This window comes from Myotis myotis, unplaced genomic scaffold, assembly GCF_014108235.1.
Source record: "Myotis myotis isolate mMyoMyo1 unplaced genomic scaffold, mMyoMyo1.p scaffold_m19_p_13, whole genome shotgun sequence".
Taxonomy (NCBI): Eukaryota; Metazoa; Chordata; class Mammalia; order Chiroptera; family Vespertilionidae; genus Myotis; species Myotis myotis.
In genome coordinates, this window is record NW_023416317.1 from 46,898,687 (window position 1) to 46,908,226 (window position 9,540).

General features: G+C 43.6%; 1 pseudogene; it reads right to left on the bottom strand.

Annotated features, from left to right (window-relative positions):
• Positions 1 to 421: 421 nt before the first annotated feature.
• LOC118668708 lies at positions 422 to 607 on the bottom strand (annotated as a pseudogene).
• Positions 608 to 9,540: the final 8,933 nt, after the last annotated feature.

Sequence of the window (9,540 nt, forward strand, 5' to 3'; positions counted from 1 at the left end):
TCGCGGACGTGAACACTCAGGGCCCAGCAGACCTGACAGTGATGAATGACGCTGGATTCCACTTACATTCCATCAAAGCCTGCAGGGTGGAGACCTCAGGCACTGAGCCCAGGCCCTCCGGCCCTTCCTGTCAAGGCTTCTGCAGGACAGGAAGACATCCGAGAAGCTGACAGGCAGCAAGGAGGAGAGAGGGAGGGAAAGAGGCATCAAAGTGGGTGTGGCGGCTTCAGGATTTAGGCTGAGGCAGGGATGAGAGTAAGGGGATGGATTGTGGGAGAGGAGGGAGCAGTGGGAAACAATGGAAGGATTTTCTTCTGTTCTAAGAATCATAGACCCTTATTGGACCTCCCTTTTCCCCTGATGGGAGAATCTCATGAAAACTCCACTTGCTTCAGAATGTATCCCACCCCACCTGAATCAAAGCAGTGCGAACAATTCCTGCAGGCTGTGTGTTCTAAATAGATTTGCTTACATTTGCCTTATATAAAAGTTAGAAAACAAAAACGCTGGACTTTTTCAAGTCATTGTCCTGCTTCTGTCTGTTAATGTCTAGCCTGCAGGCCTTCTAGTAACAAACTATAGAAATGACCCCTGAAAGTATCATCTTTGCAGCCTTGCTGAGCATTGCTCCTCCTTTTGCCTTTGTTTTGATTGCTTCCATGTCTTCATTTTTTACTTTCTCTCCGCTTCCCTCTTCTTTTTTTTTCTATGAGGAATTCAGATGTCTGCTCCTCTATCCACCTTTCCTTCCAGTCTTTGGCTCTTAAGAGCAGACTGGGTAGGTGGTTATGAAACACAAGGTTCAGTTTCTAGAGCTTCCCCAGGCAATTTGCATTTCAGGCAAAATGAGCCCACCTTCACTTCTGTTTTGCTTAATGTAAATGTTCCTGAAGTGCAACAGGGGTACAGAAAAATGCACATAGCATGCACTTTCAGCTTGTTGGATTTTCAGAGAGTGAACATACGGAGTGACCAGCATCCGGATCAAGAGACAGAACATGACCCAAAAGCCCCTAGTGCACCCTTGCAGTAATGTCCTGCCCTTAGGAATATCCACTCTCCTGACTTCTAAACCACAGGTTAATTTTGACTGTTTAATAACTCTATATAAATGGAATCATTCATATTTTATGTCTAGCTATTTTTCTCAATATTATTTTTGTGAAATTCATTTATGTTGTTACATGCTCTTGTAATTTGTTCTTTTTCATTGTGCACTGTCTCCCCGCCACCCCACCCAACTGCCTCTATTTAAAGAACATATCATACTTTATTCATTTTACTATTTTTTAACATTTATTTTTGTTTATCTATTTATTGTTAATCCTCACCCAAAGACATTTTTCCATTGATTTTTAGAGAGAGTGGAAGGGAAGGGGAGAAACAGAGAGCGAGAAACATCTATTGGTTGCCTCCCGCACATGCCTTCACCAGGACCAGGGATCGACCTTACAACCTAGGTACGTGCCTTTGACTGGAATTGAATGCAGGACCCTTTAGTCTATAAGCCAACACTTTATCCACTGAGACAGACCAGCTAAAGCAATTTTACTATTTTTAAAAAAATTTTTTTTTATATATATTTTATTGATTTTTTACAGAGAGGAAGGGAGAGAGATAGAGAGTTAGAAACATCGATGAGAGAGAAACATCAATCAGCTGCCTCCTGCACATCTCCTATTGGGGATGTGCCTGCAACCCACGTACATGCCCTTGACCAGAATCGAACCTGGGACCTTTCAGTCCGCAGGCCGACGCTCCATCCACTGAGCCAAACCGGTTTCGGCCAATTTTACTATTTTTAAAATATGTTTTTATTGATTTCAGAGAGAAGAAAGGAAAGGGAGAGAGAGAATCATTGATCAGCTACCTTTTGCGCACCCCCTACTTGGGATCGAGCCCACAACCTGGGCTTGTGCCCTGACCAAGTATTGAACCATGACCTCCTGGTTCATGGGTTAACACTCAATCACTGAACCACACTGGCCGGCCTTCATTTTACTATTATAGACATTTTGGTTTGTCCAATTTGAGACTATTAGGAAATTTTTTGCTGTTAACATTCTTTCACAGGCTTTTCAATGAACACACATCCTCTTTCTGTTGGATTTATACATAAGAGTGGAATTGCTCTTCCTTGGCTTGGCATTTAGTCAGACTTAGTGGACACCACTAAACTGTTTTCTAAAGTTGCTCTACCAATTTATACTCCCACCAGGAAAGTTCACGAGTTCTAATTGCTCCACAGCTCCGCCAACATTTGATATTTTTAATTTTAGTCATTCTGGTGGGTGAGTGTTGATCGAGGATTGTGGATTTAGTGTGCATTTCTTCAGTAACCAATTAACTTGGGCATCTTTTATATCAGCGGTTCTCAACCTGTGGGTCGCAACCCCTTTGGGGGTCAAACGACCTTTTCACAGGGGTCGCTTAAGACCATTGGAAACTACATATATAATTACATATTGTTTTGTGATTAATCACTATGCTTTAATTATGTTCAATTTGTAACAATGAAATTGGGGGTCAACACAACATGAGGAACTGTATTAAAGGGTCACGGCATTAGGAAGGCTGAGAACCACTGTTTTATATGTTTACTGGTCAATTTAAATACCCTTTTTAGTGAAGTACCTGTTCAGTATTCTGTCCATTAAAAAATTAGATGTTCTGTTTGCTCTTACTGCTTTGTAGGAGTTCTAGGGGATATAAATTCTTCGATGGATACTTTTGAGCGATTCAGTTGTCTCCTCCCAGCCAGTGGCTTGCTGTTCTTCCTTAAACTTCCTACTGTACAACGGGCAAACTCATACTTTAAATTCACTCAAACGTCACTTCTTGGATGACTTTTTCCTCATTCCCTTTCTCCCAGAGTTATTGCTCCCCCTGGTCCTTCCTCAGCATCTGCCCAGCACGGTCTCCTAGCAACTGTCCCATTAGTTACAATGACGCCTTTTCTCACCTCGCCCCTTCCAGGCCATGAGCACCTTGGGCATGGCATATTCCTAAACAGAAATAGTGGCTGCCATTTTTGTGGTGGTTCTGGGTGTTTTGTGTGTTTGTTTCTTTGTAATTGTCTGTGTCTCAGTTTTCTATTATGTGTATGTATTACTTTCCTAATAATAACAAAAATATAGCTTACCTTGAGAAAAGAAATGTACATAATTGTGTACCCTGCTCCCTGCCTCATCACCAGCATTGTGTTGGATATCTATCTTTTGCAGAGGAACTTTCCATTCAGTGTGTTAAATAATATGCTCCTTGTTTTGTTTTTCCAGCCCAGCCCAGCCCAGGTTTTTCGTGGCCTCTGTGACAGGTGTGGGGTTGCAATACTATTGCCCAGGACCTAAGCAGAGAGCTACTCTAACTTCTAAATTGTCTTTATACTTCTCCTACATCAGCCGTGGGCAAACTATGGCCCGTTTGAAATGAATAAAACTAAAAAGAAAAAAAAAAAAGACCGTACCCTTTTATGTAATGATGTTTACTTTGAATTTATATTAGTTCACACAAACACTCCATCCATGCTCTTGTTCCAGCCCTCCGGTCCAGTTTAAGAACCCATTGTGGACCTCGAGTCAAAAAGTTTGCCCACCCCTGTCCTACATCCAAACCATGCTTTTCTGTTCTATTGGTTTTGCGTCTTTTGTGTCCTTGGAAAATGTTAATAGCTTCTACATGGGGTATGGGACCCAGTCACTGTTGCTGGTCTTCTCATCTCTCTGTATGAGAATATGGGAGAAAAGAGGCGAAGCAGAGCCACGAGGGCCAAGTCAGCTGCGCCCCTGTCTGAACTCTCTGCCCTGGTTTAGGTATTGGCACATTAGGTTGCATTTATTGGCCTTTTAGTAGGAGATAGTGGGTAACCATTTTCCATCACCTTAGCATTTTATAGACATTGCATGTAATACTCTCTGTGTCTTAAATATAACCATCCCATTTAAAAGGTAAGAATACTGAGGTCAAGAGAAGTAAAGAATCACAGGGAATAAGTGGTGGAACCGGGGGTGATGTGAATCCCGGGCTGGGTGAGGCTGGAGCAGGAGAAATGAGTCCAGGTAAATCCCAGCCATTTGACTTCAGCCAGAGGTGTCTCTGGGCAGACAGGCGTTTCCTCACAAGCAGGTTCTGAGTGACCTGCCCAGACTTCAGAGCAGTGGCCCAGCTGCCCTTGACAGGTTTTCTGATAGTCACATCATCTCGGGGTCAGTTTAGCAAAATTCCGAGACTTTCCCCCAAGATCAAGGTTTGGAGCCAACGAGATAATCATGTCCTGTGCCCACCTTCTGAAGGTCAGAGATGGGGACCTGGCTCGCCTTAATGTCTGCTGAGTGACAAGGAAACATCTAAGATTCCCTGCCTTCCTGCTCCACTGAATACACAGAACTCAATTGAAAGGCCATAACACATTTAAGTGTCTGAAATTAAATCTGGAGTCGAAGCAGCCGCCTCTTATTACTTTTAATCAGTGCAGTGCATGAAAGCTCCTTTGGAGAAATCATTATTTTACCTCTGAACGTGGAGAGAAGAACTGCTTCTCTACTTCTGGTTCCTGCAAAATGACAGGGACGGTTCCCCCTGCCTGTGCATCAGACGTGGGGCTGTCGTCAACACCTGCCACGGCCAGGGTCTGGGTCTGATTTAATTCTTAGGACTGCTCCTTTCGGGTTCCACTTTGCATAGCTCTCAGCTGTACTTTTCTTATTAAAGGGACAAGGAGCTGAGGGATTAGTAACTATAGTTACCGTTTATCAAGCACATTCTTTATCAGTTAAGGTTTTTAGTAGCAAACAATGAAAAACTGGTTTGAGCGGAAGGGTAATTTGTGAAAGGACCTTAGGATGTGCACAGCAAGGCTGAAGGACAGAGTTGGGAAGCTGTGCAGCCAGGAGCAATGTCCAGAATCTCACTGCAGAATTGGAGGTAACGGGGACATCCCAGCTGCCACATGGGCGCAGTGCCACAGCTGAGCTGCTAATGCTGAACGCCAGAAGCCATGTCAAATTTTCCCTGCAACAACAAGGAAAGGTAAATATGATTATCTTCGTTTTACAGAGGAGATGTGCAATTTAGAGATGTTAGGTAGCTTGTTCCCAAAGTTAGATAAAAACCCTCAACTGTAAGTTCAGTGAGGGTGGGGACTATACTGGTTTTGTTCACCATCATAAGCTCAGAACCTAGTACCTGGCCCATAGTAGGTACTATATATATTTATGCAATAGATACATGGGGAAGTGGTGGAGATGGGTATGGTTATTGTGTTTGTCCTATTTGAACACTGCCAATTCTCTTTTGGGTCCATATCCCATGTTTCTAGCCAAAGTGTTGGGCAAATTACTCAGGATGAGGCCGACATAATTTATATCCTCCTGGTTATGGTGATCCATCCCAAAGTTGGAAGGGGCGAGTTTGGCCAGATGTCCCAGTATATGGAGTAAGACTGACTGCAATATGAAAGAATAAAGCCAACATTCAGAGAGAAGTGAAGACAGTATTTATAATTCAATTTTCATGTAATTCAAAGAGTCAAATTGACTTATTTTATAAGCAAGTACTATTGCTCCAGTCCATAAAGGCAGGTTGAAAGTGGTGACTTGCCTCAGAAAGGGGGTTTCATTTTGGTTGTCAACTCCAATGTCCTAGTAGGTGTATGTGCTTCAAGAAATAGTACAGAACTGTCTCAAAATTCATGTCTTCTTAATCCTTCTTCCTCTCTCCTTGGCGAGCACCCATGTGTCTTACCTCACCTATAGTTGAATGGAGTCTTTTTCTCCTCCAAACCTTTACTTAGTGAATATCTGTGAGATGTGTTTTTTAGGACAACTGTTGGCCCAAGGATGTGATGAGGAAAGTAAAAGTCAAGGTGGACAAAGCAGGTTCTGGTGGCCACAGCAGGTTTTAGACTGGGCATCTGTGAGAGCCCTTCCCTTGGCAGCAGTGTTGGGTTCTTATGGTAGCCGTGGATAGAGAGCACTCCTTCAGGCTACCATTGTGTTATCAGGGAGGGACCCAGGCCTTTTGCGGAACACAGCCATAGCGCCAGCTCTGTGCATATTAGAATGTGATTTGGGCATTAGATATTTGCCCTGCCCAAGGTAGCTCTGGCCTCGGGGCCATCTTGGCACATCCTTGTTTGTGATACTGGGGTTTCTTCGTTGTCAAGACTTGGTATACTCCCTTTGTTTCTGCTCCAGTTCCAGCACTGACAGCATGGCTTCTCCTTCATTACTTTCATGGGTCTCTGACTTGCCCATGGATTAGCTTCTTAGGGGCTGGTACCATCCATAATTCAACCATTCTTTGCAAGGAGACCCATGTTACATGGTATGAGCCTGGTGACTTATTTGCAAGTACCCCCTAGGGCTGTTTCTCTTGCAGGGTGGAACTGGGAGGAAAAGAGAGGCATTCCAAAGCTTTACTTTTGCCTAATAAATGATTTGTTTATAATTTTACTCCAAGAAAGCAGCTTGGAATAATTTATAGAGGGTATTGAGATTCTTGAGTGCAACAGGTAATTGTCACGCACCAAACTACGTTCTTTCAAATTCCTGCATGCTTTTAGTATTCACGTCAAGCTCATACCTGTGTGTCTCTTTGCTTTGTTGGTTTGGAAATTTCTCTGAAGCCAAGGAAAGTGCTACCACCAGAATGGTAGAGAAATTAACAACCCCCTTCCCCAGAGGAACCCTTAACAAGCCGGGGAAGAGAATCAGCAGAGGAGCCCCTTGGCTTCCTTGTTCTTGGAGCTGTGTTCTATCTGGTTCTTTAAAACATCCTCAACAGCCCTGGCTGGTTTGGCTCAGTGGATTGAGCGTTGGCCTGCGAACTGAAGCATCCCGGGTTCCAGTCAAGGGCACATGCCTGGGTTGCAGGCTTGATCCCCTGAAGGGGGCATGCAGGAGGCAGTCGATCAATGATTCTGTCTGATCATGGAAATTTCTCTCTCTCTCTCCCTTTCCCTTCCTCTCTGAAATCAATACAAATATTTAAACACACACACACACACACACACACACACACACACACACACACATCAAAACAAAAACAACAACAACATCCCCAACAGCACTGACCCCCACTGCCCGTAGAGGTAACCAGCACTCAGTGTACTCTGCATTGGCGTTTCTCCCTTATCTGTCTCACTCCCTTCATTTGCCTCTTGGGACTGCCTCTTAAATAAATTGTCTGCACCCAAGCTCTTGTCTCAAGCTTTTGTGTTCTGACACCAATTCTCTGAAACCAGTTGGGTGTCCTAAATTTCAATTCAGTGAAGACACTAAGTACCTGGTATTAGCATAGACCCCAGAGGTTAATGGCAAAGCCCTTCACAATGCTGCCCCATTTCAGACGCCACCTGCCCTTTTGTCTTACCTGCTACATAAATTCAGAGACTTTCATGACTCTCTCAAGTTTGATAATTTGCTAGAGCAACTTACAGAACTCTCTGAAAGTGCTATATTTATTATGGTTACATTTTTATTATAAAGGATACAACTCAGGGACAGCCAAATGGAAGAGGTGGATAGGGCAAGTGTTAGAGGCGGAGTGGGGCGGGACTCCATTCCTATTCCATATTTTCATGCCCTCTGCTTATGGAATCTGGGCATGTCACCCACCCTGCATATCAATGTGTTCACCACCCAGGAAGCCTCACTGAGGGTTGATATCCAGAGATTTTATTAGGGTTTTATCTTATTTTATGGACATTGATCCACTCATTGCCACATGACTGAACGTAATCTCCAGCCATCTTCCCCTCCCCAGAGGCTGAACTGGCCCAAAGTTGCCAGGTCACTGGTTCGTCTTCCTGGTGACCAGCTCCCATCCTGAAGCTGTGTAGGACCTCAGCCAGGAATCACCTTGTTACCATAACAAGGACACTTCTATCAATCAAAGTTCCAAGGGTTTTAAAAACTGTGCCAGGAACTGGGGACAAAGACCAGATATATTTGTTATATCATAGCTATACTCTGGGGGGAATGCAAACTGAAACAGCTCAGCTGGCATGGCTCAGTGATTAAGCATCAACCTCTGAACCAGGAGGTCTCAGTTTGATTCCTGGTCATAGCACATGCCCAGGTTGTGGGCTTGATCCCCAGTGTGAGGCGTGCAGAAGGCAGCCAATCAATGATTCTCTCTTATCATAGATGTTTCTGTCTCTCTCCCTCTCCCTTCCTCTCTGAAATCAATTTTAAAAAAAATGAACTAAAACTGAAAGTTTTTACGCTCGTACCCAACATATATAAAAAAGCTCTTTGTTGACAGGTTCCAAGATTCTCCCCTGGGGTGAGGGAGAGGAATTCATAGAAGTTTGATGGGACAACATCATGGAAGGCCTCACCTTCCAGGCATGTAATGAAAACAAGTGACAATCTCTTCAGTTTCCCAAGAACAGGATAATTGAGTAAACAGATTGACCTTGAATACCCACCAGAATCATCTGCAGAGCAGGAGAGCCTGCATGCATCTTCCTGGAGTGCCTTGTGGGCCTGTTGTTCTGAGCAGCAGTCATGTCTGAGGCTTGGGGCCCTGCAGGCTCTCAGAACCCTGTCTGTGTTAATCCCCATTTGTAGGGAGACTCCATTTCTATTTCCTAAGACTTACAGATCTTGTGTTTTAGAACCTCTGGCTCCATGCATCTATATACCCCATGGCGTAGCCAAGCCTTGCTTATCTCTATACTTGAGGGATAGAGCTGCTGACACAATTGTCCTCCTCCATCCACCACTGGACCCGACTCCCTACCCAACCCTCTCATCTCCAAAGCTTCCATTTCTCAGACGCAAGTATGCGCCCACCTTTGGCTGAAGACTTTCCTGAGCACGTCTTCCACCTTCCCAGAATGCCCAGTCCCTGGGCCTTTGTTGTCCTGCTTGGGATGCTGGCCTCTCCGCATCACAAGGAAAGCAGCCCGCTGCTGCTCTGTCCCATCGCTGCTTGCCTTAGTAACTTTGTTTTCCATAATGAGTCTTAATTGTAAGTTTTATTGACAGACTTGTGTTTTGCCACAGGAAACCATCCTGAATCAATTAAAATCAATTAATCACACTGTGATTAACTTTAATTGTGGGATCTTTCCTCCACTTGCAAATAACCATTCACATGTTTCAATTAATATTTTTACCCCCCTTTGTTGACAAGTGATCTATTTGTACTTAAAATTAATTAAATGTTAGCATGGTCCCAATTAACATTGCATTAACAGTAAAAATGCCTTGACTGTCAATACTGAGCAAAATCGGTGACTACCTACCGCTTACGTTGTGCAGCGTATGTTATTTAAACACAGAGTAGATGATCTGGTGAAAATGTGAGGCCACATTTAAAGCCATTGAAAATCTTAGGTTTTTTTTTACTCTGACTTGAGATAAACAGGAAAAATCAAACATTGTCCACTTAGAAATAGTTGCCTATCTTTTTGTCTCTGTCTTGCTAAACCAAGACTTAATGTCTCTAGATTCCTGTCTCTTTTTATTTTATTTGACATTTTATTTTTGTTTCTTTCATCCCGAGTACTCTCTTATCCCTGTCTATCTTGAC